This window comes from Oncorhynchus mykiss, chromosome 20, assembly GCF_013265735.2.
Source record: "Oncorhynchus mykiss isolate Arlee chromosome 20, USDA_OmykA_1.1, whole genome shotgun sequence".
NCBI lineage: Eukaryota > Metazoa > Chordata > Actinopteri > Salmoniformes > Salmonidae > Oncorhynchus > Oncorhynchus mykiss.
In genome coordinates, this window is record NC_048584.1 from 38,385,987 (window position 1) to 38,402,652 (window position 16,666).

The window sequence follows — 16,666 nt, forward strand, 5'->3', positions numbered from 1 at the left end:
TATGTACACGGGACCACCCACATGTGTATGGGACCACCCGTATGTACACGGGACCACCCACATGTGTATGGGACCACCCGTATGTACACGGGACCACCCACATGCACACAGGACCACCCGTATGTACACGGGACCACCCACATGCACACAGGACCACCCGTATGTACACGGGACCACCCACATGTGTATGGGACCACCCGTATGTACATTGTTTTATTCAATGTATACACGCATGTATGCCAGTTTTGGATACAGGCGTCAGGCTAAATGGCATAATATTATCAGGCTGTTACCAATAATAGATGGAGAGAGCAGTAATCAGACAGACATATATTCATATTAATTATTTATGAACGTTGGAAGTGATATATAAACGTGAATGGTTTGTGGGGCTACACTGCACAAGAGGGAAAAGGTTATGAAATAATAGTGGTTATGTGTTTTAATGAGGGTAAGACCGAACCGCAGACAGACAAGGTGCTGAGAGAACAGCGTAGGGTTAGTCAGCTGCCTAGGACAGGGGTTTAATAAACTGGCATAACAAAGTCTACTGACAGACAGGCCATACCAGGGTGGTCCCGTGTACATGAGTAGACAAAACAGGGACGCAACGTTTTGTTACGTTCCGGTAGAAATATGTTATGTAGAATAATGAATCATGTCATTTCTATTTCATTTCATATTTCATTTCTATCTGCAGCAATTCAGAACATGGCCCTTATCTCATCTGACTCCTTTACAGCTCTTGTTGTGGATGGCTCACGTCTGCCACCTAGTGGCCTTGACAGAGGATGGTAGTTCTGTAAGCTGTGTGTGTGTGTGTGTGTGTGTGTGTGTGTGTGTGTGTGTGTGTGTGTGTGTGTGTGTGTGTGTGTGTGTGTGTGTGTGTGTGTGTGTGTGTGTGTGTGTGTGTGTGTGTGTACACACCTGCTCTATAAAGGTGAAGTCTCTCTGGATAGTGACCTCGTACTTCTCCTTCTACAGTGAAGTTCCTGCTCAGCTCCTTCTCTGTCTCCTTCCACATGTCTCACTGTTAGCGCCCTCTGCTGAGAGGAGAGAGAGGAAGGGGAGAGGGAGAAGGAAAGAGGGATGAAAAGAGGACAGCTTGGGCAGCAGTCCAATTTAATTTGGCCCCCCAAGGTTGAAAAAAAATATGTTATTTCAATTAGAAAAAAATATTATTGATCTTTTTTTTGTTGTTAAAATTGTTAAAATTGTTATTATAGGTTGAGAGGAGGTAAAGATATATGTTTAAAAGGTACAATGCAGCCCTTTTTATCTCAATACCAAATCATTTCTGGGTAATTATTAAAAGTGCAATATGCAGAAATTGCTCCGCCATTTCCTGGTTACTAAACTTCTAGTAGCCTAATTTCAGTTTGTGACAAAACAAGCAAGTCTATTGTAGATAATCATTGTACCATCTAAACCGCTGTGAAAAATCTTTTACGTAACCAAAAATATTGTAATTTCAGCTGTTTGAAGCTGGTGTACAAAACCGAAAATAAAGAGCGAGAAGCATAGAAATAGAGCACATAGAAGAGAGCTAACGGTTCTTAGACTTTTAATGAGAATGACATAGACCCACCCACTTTGGAACCAGGCACACCCACTGGGTTTTCCCCACAAAAGGGCTTCAATTTCAGACAGAAATACTCCTCAGATCATGCGGTTTAATTAGCTTCTTGATATGCCACACCTGTCAGGTGACTGGATTATCTTGGCAAAAGAGAAATGCTCACTAACAGGGGTGTAAAAAAATTGTGCACAACATTTCAAGCTTTTTGTGTGTATGGAACATTTCAGGTATATTTTATTTCAGATCATGAAACATGGGACCAACATTTTACATGTGTTATATCTTTGTTCAGTATAGAAACCCCTCATTGTCAGTATTGGTTGTTGGTCTAGTTCAGAAATGGAGGCGAGCCCAGTACTATTTTAATAGCAGTATTCTCAAGTTAATATCTGGATAAGGACATTGAGAGTTTCCCCTCATCCCTGTATATAGCCTCGTTATATTGTTTTACTTTTTATTTAGTAAATGGTTTTCTTAACTCTTCTTGAACTGCATTGTTGTTTAAGGGCTTGTAAGTAAAGCATTTCACGGTAAAGTCTACACTTGTTGTATTCGGCGCATGTGACAAATGAAGTTTGATTTGAATGTAGAGCGCCCCCATCTGGCAGCACGGGTGTATGGATCAGCTGGCCATGGCGCTCCAGGTTATCAGTGGTCGGGGAGTATTGGTGCTGAAGGAAGAGATCACATACACACACGTTAGCTCAATCATACACACGTTAGCTCAATCATACACACGTATGGGGCTTTGAACATGAATCTCCAGGCGTAACAAGACTTTGTTGAGCTCATTACATACACACGTTAGCTCAATCATACACACGTATGGGGCTTTGAACATGAATCTCCTGGCGTAACAAGACTTTGTTAGCTCATTACATACACACATTAGCTCAATCACACACACGTATGGGGCTTTGAACATGAATCTCCTGGCGTAACAAGACTTTGTTAGCTCATTACATACACACGTTAGCTCAATCATACACACGTTAGCTCAATCATACACACGTTAGCTCAATCATACACACGTTAGCTCAATCATACACACGTTAGCTCAATCATACACACGTTAGCTCAATCATACACACGTTAGCTCAATCATACACACGTTAGCTCAATCATACACACGTTAGCTCAATCATACACACGTTAGCTCAATCATACACACGTTAGCTCAATCATACACACGTTAGCTCAATCATACACACGTTAGCTCAATCATACACACGTATGGGGCTTTGAACATGAATCTCCAGGCGTAACAAGACTTTGTTGAGCTCATTACATACACACGTTAGCTCAATCATACACACGTATGGGGCTTTGAACATGAATCTCCTGGCGTAACAAGACTTTGTTAGCTCATTACATACACACGTTAGCTCAATCACACACACGTATGGGGCTTTGAACATGAATCTCCTGGCGTAACAAGACTTTGTTAGCTCATTACATACACACGTTAGCTCAATCATACACACGTTAGCTCAATCATACACACGTTAGCTCAATCATACACACGTTAGCTCAATCATACACACGTTAGCTCAATCATACACACGTTAGCTCAATCATACACACGTTAGCTCAATCATACACACGTTAGCTCAATCATACACACGTTAGCTCAATCATACACACGTTAGCTCAATCATACACACGTTAGCTCAATCATACACACGTTAGCTCAATCATACACACGTTAGCTCAATCATACACACGTTAGCTCAATCATACACACGTTAGCTCAATCATACACACGTTAGCTCAATCATACACACGTTAGCTCAATCACACACACGTTAGCTCAATCATACACACGTTAGCTCAATCATACACACGTTAGCTCAATCACACACACGTTAGCTCAATCATACACACGTTAGCTCAATCACACACACGTATGGGGCTTTGAACATGAATCTCCTGGCGTAACAAGACTTTGTTAGCTCATTACATACACACGTTAGCTCAATCATACACACACGTATGGGGCTTTGAACATGAATCTCCAGGCGTAACAAGACTTTGTTAGCTCATTACATACACACGTTAGCTCAATCATACACACGTATGGGGCTTTGAACATGAATCTCCTGGCGTAACAAGACTTTGTTAGCTCATTACATACACACGTTAGCTCAATCACACACACGTTAGCTCAATCACACACACGTTAGCTCAATCACACACACGTTAGCTCAATCACACACACGTTAGCTCAATCACACACACGTTAGCTCAATCATACACACGTATGGGGCTTTGAACATGAATCTCCTGGCGTAACAAGACTTTGTTAGCTCATTACATACACACGTTAGCTCAATCATACACACGTATGGGGCTTTGAACATGAATCTCCTGGCGTAACAAGACTTTGTTAGCTCATTACATACACACGTTAGCTCAATCATACACACGTATGGGGCTTTGAACATGAATCTCCTGGCGTAACAAGACTTTGTTAGCTCATTACATACACACGTTAGCTCAATCATACACACACGTATGGGGCTTTGAACATGAATCTCCAGGCGTAACAAGACTTTGTTAGCTCATTACATACACACGTTAGCTCAATCATACACACGTATGGGGCTTTGAACATGAATCTCCTGGCGTAACAAGACTTTGTTAGCTCATTACATACACACGTTAGCTCAATCACACACACGTTAGCTCAATCACACACACGTTAGCTCAATCACACACACGTTAGCTCAATCACACACACGTTAGCTCAATCACACACACGTTAGCTCAATCATACACACGTATGGGGCTTTGAACATGAATCTCCTGGCGTAACAAGACTTTGTTAGCTCATTACATACACACGTTAGCTCAATCATACACACGTATGGGGCTTTGGACATGAATCTCCTGGCGTAACAAGACTTTGTTAGCTCATTACATACACACGTTAGCTCAATCACACACACGTATGGGGCTTTGAACATGAATCTCCTGGCGTAACAAGACTTTGTTAGCTCATTACATACACACGTTAGCTCAATCATACACACGTATGGGGCTTTGAACATGAATCTCCTGGCGTAACAAGACTTTGTTAGCTCATTACATACACACGTTAGCTCAATCATACACACGTATGGGGCTTTGAACATGAATCTCCTGGCGTAACAAGACTTTGTTAGCTCATTACATACACACGTTAGCTCAATCATACACACGTATGGGGCTTTGAACATGAATCTCCTGGCGTAACAAGACTTTGTTAGCTCATTACATACACACGTTAGCTCAATCATACACACGTATGGGGCTTTGAACATGAATCTCCTGGCGTAACAAGACTTTGTTAGCTCATTACATACACACGTTAGCTCAATCATACACACGTATGGGGCTTTGAACATGAATCTCCAGGCGTAACAAGACTTTGTTAGCTCATTACATACACACGTTAGCTCAATCATACACACGTATGGGGCTTTGAACATGAATCTCCTGGCGTAACAAGACTTTGTTAGCTCATTACATACACACGTTAGCTCAATCACACACACGTATGGGGCTTTGAACATGAATCTCCTGGCGTAACAAGACTTTGTTAGCTCATTACATACACACGTTAGCTCAATCATACACACGTATGGGGCTTTGAACATGAATCTCCTGGCGTAACAAGACTTTGTTAGCTCATTACATACACACGTTAGCTCAATCATACACACGTATGGGGCTTTGAACATGAATCTCCAGGCGTAACAAGACTTTGTTGAGCTCATTACATACACACGTTAGCTCAATCATACACACGTATGGGGCTTTGAACATGAATCTCCTGGCGTAACAAGACTTTGTTAGCTCATTACATACACACGTTAGCTCAATCATACACACGTATGGGGCTTTGAACATGAATCTCCTGGCGTAACAAGACTTTGTTAGCTCATTACATACACACGTTAGCTCAATCATACACACGTATGGGGCTTTGAACATGAATCTCCTGGCGTAACAAGACTTTGTTAGCTCATTACATACACACGTTAGCTCAATCATACACACGTATGGGGCTTTGAACATGAATCTCCTGGCGTAACAAGACTTTGTTAGCTCATTACATACACACGTTAGCTCAATCATCCACACACGTATGGGGCTTTGAACATGAATCTCCAGGCGTAACAAGACTTTGTTAGCTCATTACATACACACGTTAGCTCAATCATACACACACGTATGGGGCTTTGAACATGAATCTCCAGGCGTAACAAGACTTTGTTGAGCTCATTACATACACACGTTAGCTCAATCATACACACGTATGGGGCTTTGAACATGAATCTCCAGGCGTAACAAGACTTTGTTAGCTCATTACATACACACGTTAGCTCAATCACACACACGTATGGGGCTTTGAACATGAATCTCCAGGCGTAACAAGACTTTGTTAGCTCATTACATACACACGTTAGCTCAATCATACACACGTATGGGGCTTTGAACATGAATCTCCTGGCGTAACAAGACTTTGTTAGCTCATTACATACACACGTTAGCTCAATCATACACGCGTATGGGGCTTTGAACATGAATCTCCAGGCGTAACAAGACTTTGTTAGCTCATTACATACACACGTTAGCTCAATCACACACACGTATGGGGCTTTGAACATGAATCTCCTGGCGTAACAAGACTTTGTTAGCTCATTACATACACACGTTAGCTCAATCATACACACGTATGGGGCTTTGAACATGAATCTCCTGGCGTAACAAGACTTTGTTAGCTCATTACATACACACGTTAGCTCAATCATACACACGTATGGGGCTTTGAACATGAATCTCCTGGCGTAACAAGACTTTGTTAGCTCATTACATACACACGTTAGCTCAATCATACACACGTATGGGGCTTTGAACATGAATCTCCAGGCGTAACAAGACTTTGTTAGCTCATTACATACACACGTTAGCTCAATCATACACACGTATGGGGCTTTGAACATGAATCTCCTGGCGTAACAAGACTTTGTTAGCTCATTACATACACACGTTAGCTCAATCATACACACGTATGGGGCTTTGAACATGAATCTCCTGGCGTAACAAGACTTTGTTAGCTCATTACATACACACGTTAGCTCAATCATACACACGTATGGGGCTTTGAACATGAATCTCCTGGCGTAACAAGACTTTGTTAGCTCATTACATACACACGTTAGCTCAATCATACACACGTATGGGGCTTTGAACATGAATCTCCAGGCGTAACAAGACTTTGTTAGCTCATTACATACACACGTTAGCTCAATCATACACACGTATGGGGCTTTGAACATGAATCTCCTGGCGTAACAAGACTTTGTTAGCTCATTACATACACACGTTAGCTCAATCATACACACGTATGGGGCTTTGAACATGAATCTCCAGGCGTAACAAGACTTTGTTAGCTCATTACATACACACGTTAGCTCAATCATACACACGTATGGGGCTTTGAACATGAATCTCCAGGCGTAACAAGACTTTGTTAGCTCATTACATACACACGTTAGCTCAATCATACACACGTATGGGGCTTTGAACATGAATCTCCTGGCGTAACAAGACTTTGTTAGCTCATTACATACACACGTTAGCTCAATCACACACACGTATGGGGCTTTGAACATGAATCTCCTGGCGTAACAAGACTTTGTTAGCTCATTACATACACACGTTAGCTCAATCATACACACGTATGGGGCTTTGAACATGAATCTCCTGGCGTAACAAGACTTTGTTAGCTCATTACATACACACGTTAGCTCAATCATACACACGTATGGGGCTTTGAACATGAATCTCCAGGCGTAACAAGACTTTGTTGAGCTCATTACATACACACGTTAGCTCAATCATACACACGTATGGGGCTTTGAACATGAATCTCCTGGCGTAACAAGACTTTGTTAGCTCATTACATACACACGTTAGCTCAATCATACACACGTATGGGGCTTTGAACATGAATCTCCTGGCGTAACAAGACTTTGTTAGCTCATTACATACACACGTTAGCTCAATCATACACACGTATGGGGCTTTGAACATGAATCTCCTGGCGTAACAAGACTTTGTTAGCTCATTACATACACACGTTAGCTCAATCATACACACGTATGGGGCTTTGAACATGAATCTCCTGGCGTAACAAGACTTTGTTAGCTCATTACATACACACGTTAGCTCAATCATCCACACACGTATGGGGCTTTGAACATGAATCTCCAGGCGTAACAAGACTTTGTTAGCTCATTACATACACACGTTAGCTCAATCATACACACACGTATGGGGCTTTGAACATGAATCTCCAGGCGTAACAAGACTTTGTTGAGCTCATTACATACACACGTTAGCTCAATCATACACACGTATGGGGCTTTGAACATGAATCTCCAGGCGTAACAAGACTTTGTTAGCTCATTACATACACACGTTAGCTCAATCACACACACGTATGGGGCTTTGAACATGAATCTCCAGGCGTAACAAGACTTTGTTAGCTCATTACATACACACGTTAGCTCAATCATACACACGTATGGGGCTTTGAACATGAATCTCCTGGCGTAACAAGACTTTGTTAGCTCATTACATACAAACGTTAGCTCAATCATACACGCGTATGGGGCTTTGAACATGAATCTCCAGGCGTAACAAGACTTTGTTAGCTCATTACATACACACGTTAGCTCAATCACACACACGTATGGGGCTTTGAACATGAATCTCCTGGCGTAACAAGACTTTGTTAGCTCATTACATACACACGTTAGCTCAATCATACACACGTATGGGGCTTTGAACATGAATCTCCTGGCGTAACAAGACTTTGTTAGCTCATTACATACACACGTTAGCTCAATCATACACACGTATGGGGCTTTGAACATGAATCTCCTGGCGTAACAAGACTTTGTTAGCTCATTACATACACACGTTAGCTCAATCATACACACGTATGGGGCTTTGAACATGAATCTCCAGGCGTAACAAGACTTTGTTAGCTCATTACATACACACGTTAGCTCAATCATACACACGTATGGGGCTTTGAACATGAATCTCCTGGCGTAACAAGACTTTGTTAGCTCATTACATACACACGTTAGCTCAATCATACACACGTATGGGGCTTTGAACATGAATCTCCTGGCGTAACAAGACTTTGTTAGCTCATTACATACACACGTTAGCTCAATCATACACACGTATGGGGCTTTGAACATGAATCTCCAGGCGTAACAAGACTTTGTTAGCTCATTACATACACACGTTAGCTCAATCATACACACGTATGGGGCTTTGAACATGAATCTCCTGGCGTAACAAGACTTTGTTAGCTCATTACATACACACGTTAGCTCAATCATACACACGTATGGGGCTTTGAACATGAATCTCCAGGCGTAACAAGACTTTGTTAGCTCATTACATACACACGTTAGCTCAATCATACACACGTATGGGGCTTTGAACATGAATCTCCAGGCGTAACAAGACTTTGTTAGCTCATTACATACACACGTTAGCTCAATCATACACACGTATGGGGCTTTGAACATGAATCTCCAGGCGTAACAAGACTTTGTTAGCTCATTACATACACACGTTAGCTCAATCATACACACGTATGGGGCTTTGAACATGAATCTCCAGGCGTAACAAGACTTTGTTAGCTCATTACATACACACGTTAGCTCAATCATACACACGTATGGGGCTTTGAACATGAATCTCCTGGCGTAACAAGACTTTGTTAGCTCATTACATACACACGTTAGCTCAATCATACACACACGTATGGGGCTTTGAACATGAATCTCCTGGCGTAACAAGACTTTGTTAGCTCATTACATACACACGTTAGCTCAATCACACACACGTATGGGGCTTTGAACATGAATCTCCAGGCGTAACAAGACTTTGTTAGCTCATTACATACACACGTTAGCTCAATCATACACACGTATGGGGCTTTGAACATGAATCTCCTGGCGTAACAAGACTTTGTTAGCTCATTACATACACACGTTAGCTCAATCATACACACGTATGGGGCTTTGAACATGAATCTCCAGGCGTAACAAGACTTTGTTAGCTCATTACATACACACGTTAGCTCAATCACACACACGTATGGGGCTTTGAACATGAATCTCCTGGCGTAACAAGACTTTGTTAGCTCATTACATACACACGTTAGCTCAATCATACACACGTATGGGGCTTTGAACATTAATCTCCAGGCGTAACAAGACTTTGTTAGCTCATTACATACACACGTTAGCTCAATCACACACACGTATGGGGCTTTGAACATGAATCTCCTGGCGTAACAAGACTTTGTTAGCTCATTACATACACACGTTAGCTCAATCATACACACGTATGGGGCTTTGAACATGAATCTCCTGGCGTAACAAGACTTTGTTATCTCATTACATACACACGTTAGCTCAATCATACACACGTATGGGGCTTTGAACATGAATCTCCTGGCGTAACAAGACTTTGTTAGCTCATTACATACACACGTTAGCTCAATCATACACACGTATGGGGCTTTGAACATGAATCTCCTGGCGTAACAAGACTTTGTTAGCTCATTACATACACACGTTAGCTCAATCATACACACGTATGGGGCTTTGAACATGAATCTCCAGGCGTAACAAGACTTTGTTAGCTCATTACATACACACGTTAGCTCAATCATACACACGTATGGGGCTTTGAACATGAATCTCCTGGCGTAACAAGACTTTGTTAGCTCATTACATACACACGTTAGCTCAATCACACACACGTGTGGGGCTTTGAACATGAATCTCCTGGCGTAACAAGACTTTGTTAGCTCATTACATACACACGTTAGCTCATTCATACACACGTATGGGGCTTTGAACATGAATCTCCAGGCGTAACAAGACTTTGTTAGCTCATTACATACACACGTTAGCTCAATCACACACACGTATGGGGCTTTGAACATGAATCTCCTGGTGTAACAAGACTTTGTTGAGCTCATTACATACACACGTTAGCTCAATCACACACACGTATGGGGCTTTGAACATGAATCTCCTGGTGTAACAAGACTTTGTTGAGCTCATTACGCTCAAAGGTTGCAGTTAGAGTACACATCAAGTAGTTCACCTCCATTGGATTATAAGACATTAACAAGAGGTGAATACAGTTGTGAAACAGGGACTGGATAGATGAAAATAATATGGAGAGAAACCTGACAGAAAAATTGCTAACAATTCCAAGTCGCTTTAGATCTGCTACGGAGAGAGGGAAGGGTACAACTTTAGTGCAGGGATTATCAACTGGATTCAGCCTCGGGCCGAGCAGGAACATATAATTACAAATCATTTGAAACAGATATAATATTTTATGAAAAAAAAAAGATCATTTCAAACCTTGTTTCCATTTTGATTACGATCTTTCTATTTTGTGTGGAAATACCTGGAAACAGATGAAATTAAAATCACTTGGAGCTGATTTCCTGGTGTTTTTACAGTCTTATGTACAACAATGAAAATTAAGAAATGTATATATTTTCCTCAGAAAACTGTGTGTGTGTGGGGGGGGGGTCTATGACCACCCAGAATGACCTGACAGTGGAAGGCAACTCCAGTCCTCGAGGGTCTGATTGTTGCCACAGGTCTGCCCCAGCTCCAGCCAACACACCTGACTCCAATAATCACCTAAATATGATGTTCAGTTTAGAATGACATTAGTTTAATCAGTTGTGTTTGCTAGGGATGGTGGGAAAGTGTGACACCAATCAGGCCCTCGAGGACTGGAGTTGTCCCCCCCCTATCAGGTCGTTCAGAGTGGTCATAGACTGGGCTCTGCTCAACAGCGCCCCCTGTTACTGGTCCTCCACACTCAGACTGCTGCACAATATCCTGTTATACAGAGAATAAATGTTTTTGATAACATTACAACCATATGGATATAATTGTAGACAATATACAGATTAGTAAGACAGATGTTGAGAATGAGACATTGAATAGACATGGGCATTATTCCAAAGATCAGGTCTCATGCATGATCTGTTAAATGTATATAGAGCTAGAATCATCAACAAATCCTTGGTTTGTTACCTGTGAGCATTGAGAATCTCTGCGATTGGACAGTGCAGGCGACAGCGCTCTCAGGTTCGTGACGTCACCCACGTCAGTCGCAACGTTCATTTTTTCGGACAACATGAGCACAATGTCTATATGCAACTATATGTGTTTAGGGGTCAGGATATGTTAACTGGCAATGGAGAAAGGAAATGGGGAACCCAGCTACAGTGTATCTGCTTCACACTCATTTACATTACGCCCGTGAATGACTGATGGGCTAAGTTGTCATGAGAGGCCTTCGGAGAGATTGACCTGTGTTCTTGGCGTCAGAGTCAGTAGGCGAGATGAGGTTCCTGTTGTAGGGGGAGGTGGGTCTCTGGCCGAGGTCTGTACCTCTGCAGCACTCTGGGCTCTCGTCTGCAGCAGCTCCAACAGCATATCGGGAGGGGGCTACATTAGGCAGGGAGGGGGCTACATTAGGCAGGCAGGCAGGGCCACGCAGAGCGAGACAGGGGAACTTGGGTGTAGTTGAACCCTAGACGCTGATCTTGGGTCAGTTTATCATTTCCAATCTTTTGACTGGTACTGTTTGTGTATGGTACCTGTTAACGGGCATCCTGGGAAGTGGTTTTGTATGTTATTGCTGTAAGAGCGAATTGCCTAGCATGCGCTAACTGTAATGGTCACAATGTCTCCCTGCTAATTCATAGCTATGTCCATGCTAATTAACAGACGTATCACGAATCTACAGCCATCAACATACTGTTGTCCTGCGCATCTAATGTGTTTCCTTGTGTCTATCGTCAGGTATTTGGAGTATGGGGAGGAGCACAGAGAGAGACACAGCTGCATGTGAGCTCTCACATTTTACAACATGTTTTTTTTACAAAAGGATAGATCTGGAGTTAGATAAACTTGGATATTTCGGTAGGGACATATGCAGGATGCTACCCTACACAGCATGGCCTTAGCTCCAGATCAAAACTACAAACCTACAACCTAATTTTGGCTAAAATGAACTGGAGGGATTACTGCTTTCCTTTTTCCAAGCTATATGGAGGTTGCTCTAGCAAACAAACAGCAGAGACCTGAGGAGACCATCCAACCTGGAACTGAGCTTGCTAGGACAGACCAGATACAACTTCAATGAGCACGGAGGTGTGAAGTGAGAGGTGTCGAAGCCTTTGGGCCCAACAAGTGGCCGTTCTGCTGCCCTGCTGCTTGGATTCCAACTGGCGATCTGTTTACTGTCTGTCCTGGCCTGTCTCCCCCTGTCTGGTACAGGTACAGGTACCCCCACCACACTCTCCCCTCTCTGTTCCCCGTCTGTCCTGGCCTGTCTCCCCCTGTCTGGTACAGGTACCCCCACCACACTCCCCCCTCTATGTTCCCCGTCTGTCCTGGCCTGTCTCCCCCTGTCTGGTACAGGTACCTTCACCACACTCTCCCCTCTCTGTTCCCCGTCTGTCCTGGCCTGTCTCCCCCTGTCTGGTACAGGTACCCCCACCACACTCCCCCCTCTATGTTCCCCGTCTGTCCTGGCCTGTCTCCCCCTGTCTGGTACAGGTACCCCCACCACACTCTCCCCTCTCTGTTCCCCGTCTGTCCTGGCCTGTCTCCCCCTGTCTGGTACAGGTACCCCCACCACACTTCCCCCTCTCTGTTCCCCGTCTGTCCTGGCCTGTCTCCCCCTGTCTGGTACAGGTACCCCCACCACACTCCCCCATCTCTGTTCCCCGTCTGTCCTGGCCTGTCTCCCCCTGTCTGGTACAGGTACCCCCACCACACTCCCCCCTCTCGTTTCCCCTTCTGTCCTGGCCTGTCTCCCCCTGTCTGGTACAGGTACCCCCACCACACTCCCCCATCTCTGTTCCCTGTCTGTCCTGGCCTGTCTCCCCCTGTCTGGTACAGGTACCCCCACCACACTCCCCCATATCTGTTTACTCTCTGTCCTGGCCTGTCTCCCCCTGTCTGGTACAGGTACCCCATCACACTCCTCCCTCTCTCCCTGGCCTGTCTCCCCTTGTCTGGTACAGGTACCCCCACCACACTCCCCCCTCTCTCCCTGGCCTGTCTCCCCCTGTCTGGTACAGGTACCCCCACCACACTCCTCCCTCTCTCCCTGGCCTGTCTCCCCCTGTCTGGTACAGGTACCCCCACCACACTCCCCCCTCTCTCCCTGGCCTGTCTCCCCCTGTCTGGTACAGGTACCCCCACCACACTCCCCCCCTCTCTGTTTACTGTCTGCCCCGGCCTGTCTCCCCCTGTCTGGTACAGGTACCCCCAACACACTCCCCCCTCTCTCCTGAGCTTTCGCTGACCTCCGGCACACACAGTTAGTGACACTGAACTTACAATGGCTAGCCCCAAGTCGTTATATATTTTAAAACAGTTATTGTGCATTTTGCTATTTTGCAAGTGGCATCATGACTCCTAAATGCTTTGTTAACCATGAACTTTCTTTACCCAATCGTGGGACAGACTCTGTTTGTTACCACACTCGGGACTCTGACTCTCTATTGGTTACACAGACTTTTGGCCTCCCATCCTGTTCTAACCACCTCTCGTTGGCTTTGTATTCATGTTGCATGATGAAATTACTGTACAATTTGATCTTGTTGCCATCTAATGCACATTCAGATGTCATAAATTAGCACTGCAGAGCTCTCCCTATCCTCTGCCGTGCCTTGATTGTATTACTGTTGATGATATCTGGAAATGTGCATGTACACCCTGGCCAATCTACTGTTGCCAGCCCCAATTCTGACTTGTGGTCTGATATCTGCTTCACTGATTTCTGCTCTCGTAAAAGCCTGGGTTTTCTGCACGTTAATACTAGAAACGTATTACCTAAATTGGATCAATAGAAAGTGTGGGTTCACAGCTCCAATCCAGATGTGTTGGTCATTGCTGAGACATGTTTCGAATACTGATGTTAACCTTTGTGGTTGTAACCATTTTTGGAAAGACAGAGCTTCCAAAGGTGGGGAGTGGGTATCTTTACCAAGGATCACCTTCAGTGCTAGGTCGTCTCCACCAAGTCTGTCCCCAAACAATTTGATTGGCTGGTTTTAAGCATTACACTTTCTAATAGCTCTTTGTTGACTGTAGCTGGGTGCTATCGTCCTCCATCAGCACCTAGGGTACCCTACTTGTACCCTACCTGTACCCTACCTGCCCTAAGCTCTCTCCTGGCCCCTTACACCAAGTCTGAATTTGTCCTGCTTGGTGACCTAAATTGGGACATGCTTAAACCACCATTGCTTAAGTCCTAAAGCAATGGGACTCCCTAAATCTTTCTCAGATTATTACCAATCCCACAAGGTATGACTCCAAACACCCAGCAGAGGCTACTCTCCTCGACGTTATCCTCACAAATAACCCTGACAGTCCGGTGTTTTCTGTAACGACCTTAGTGAAAACTGTTTTACAGCCTGTATACGTAATTGCTGCTCAGTGAAACAACCTGTCCTGACTTATCATAGACGCTTGCTAAAACACTTTACTGATCAAGCCTTCCTTCATGAACTGGCCTCTGTAAAATGGTATAGAATCAGCTTCATCCCCTCTGTCGAAGACGCTTGGACCTTCTTTTTTGATATTTTCAGTGGTATTGTTAACAAACATGCCCCATAAAGAGAGTTAAAAACAGGTTCAGGCCCTGGTTCAACCGTGATCTTGCAGAGTTACTCCACCTCAAGAATTGCATTTGGCGAAATGCTCGGCACACGCATAGTTACGAAGTACGATCACATCTGTTACACTGGTGCCAAGACCAGTCTTCATGTCTCCATTGGACAGCGTCTTCTTCTTCTTAGGATTAGGTTGACCGATCACATCCAACTTTTAGGTGCAGCACAGCTTCCCTCTACACTCAGCTCCTTCCTCACAGCACAGCTTCCCTCTATACTCAGCTCCTTCCTCACAGCACAGCTTCCCTCTACACTCAGCTCCTTCCTCACAGCACAGCTTCCCTCTACACTCAGCTCCTTCCTCACAGCACAGCTTCCCTCTATACTCAGCTCCTTCCTCACAGCACAGCTTCCCTCTACACTCAGCTCCTTCCTCACAGCACAGCTTCCCTCTACACTCAGCTCCTTCCTCACAGCACAGCTTCCCTCTACACTCAGCTCCTTCCTCACAGCACAGCTTCCCTCTATACCCAGCTCCTTCCTCACAGCACAGCTTCCCTCTACACTCAGCTCCTTCCTCACAGCACAGCTTCCCTCTACACTCAGCTCCTTCCTCACAGCACAGCTTCCCTCTGCACTCAGCTCCTTCCTCACAGCACAGCTTCCCTCTATACTCAGCTCCTTCCTCACAGCACAGCTTCCCTCTATACTCAGCTCCTTCCTCACAGCACAGCATCCCTCTACACTCAGCTCCTTCTCGGCGCATATCACTGCACCTGTCACTCTCGTCGTGTGGAGGGCAACCCGGAACGTTTGACCCAAGTTAAACAATTTAAAGGGCAATGCTACCAAATACTAATTGTGTGTATGTAAACTTCTGACCCACTGGGAATGTGATGAAATAAATAAAAGCTGAAATAAAGAATTCTCACTACTATTATTCTGAAATGTTACATTCTTAAACTAAAGTGGTGATCCTAACTGACCTAAGGCAGGGACTTTTTACTAGGATTAAATGTCAGGAATTGTGAAAACTAAGTTTAAATGTATTCGGCTAAGTTGTATATAAACTTCTGACTTCAACTGTACATATATATACATATATAAAAGCTGAAATCAATATTATCTATATTCTCCAGATAATATTGATTTACTGCCTAACAATAATACTAATTAGAATTATGTTATTGAGGACTGGCCAGTAACACATGAATTATTTATTAATAATTGAACCCTTAATTCAGGTCGAATATATTGATATACGGCATAATAAAGGCCTTATTTACTACTTTTATATATATATATATATATATTACACACACTTATATATACACACACTT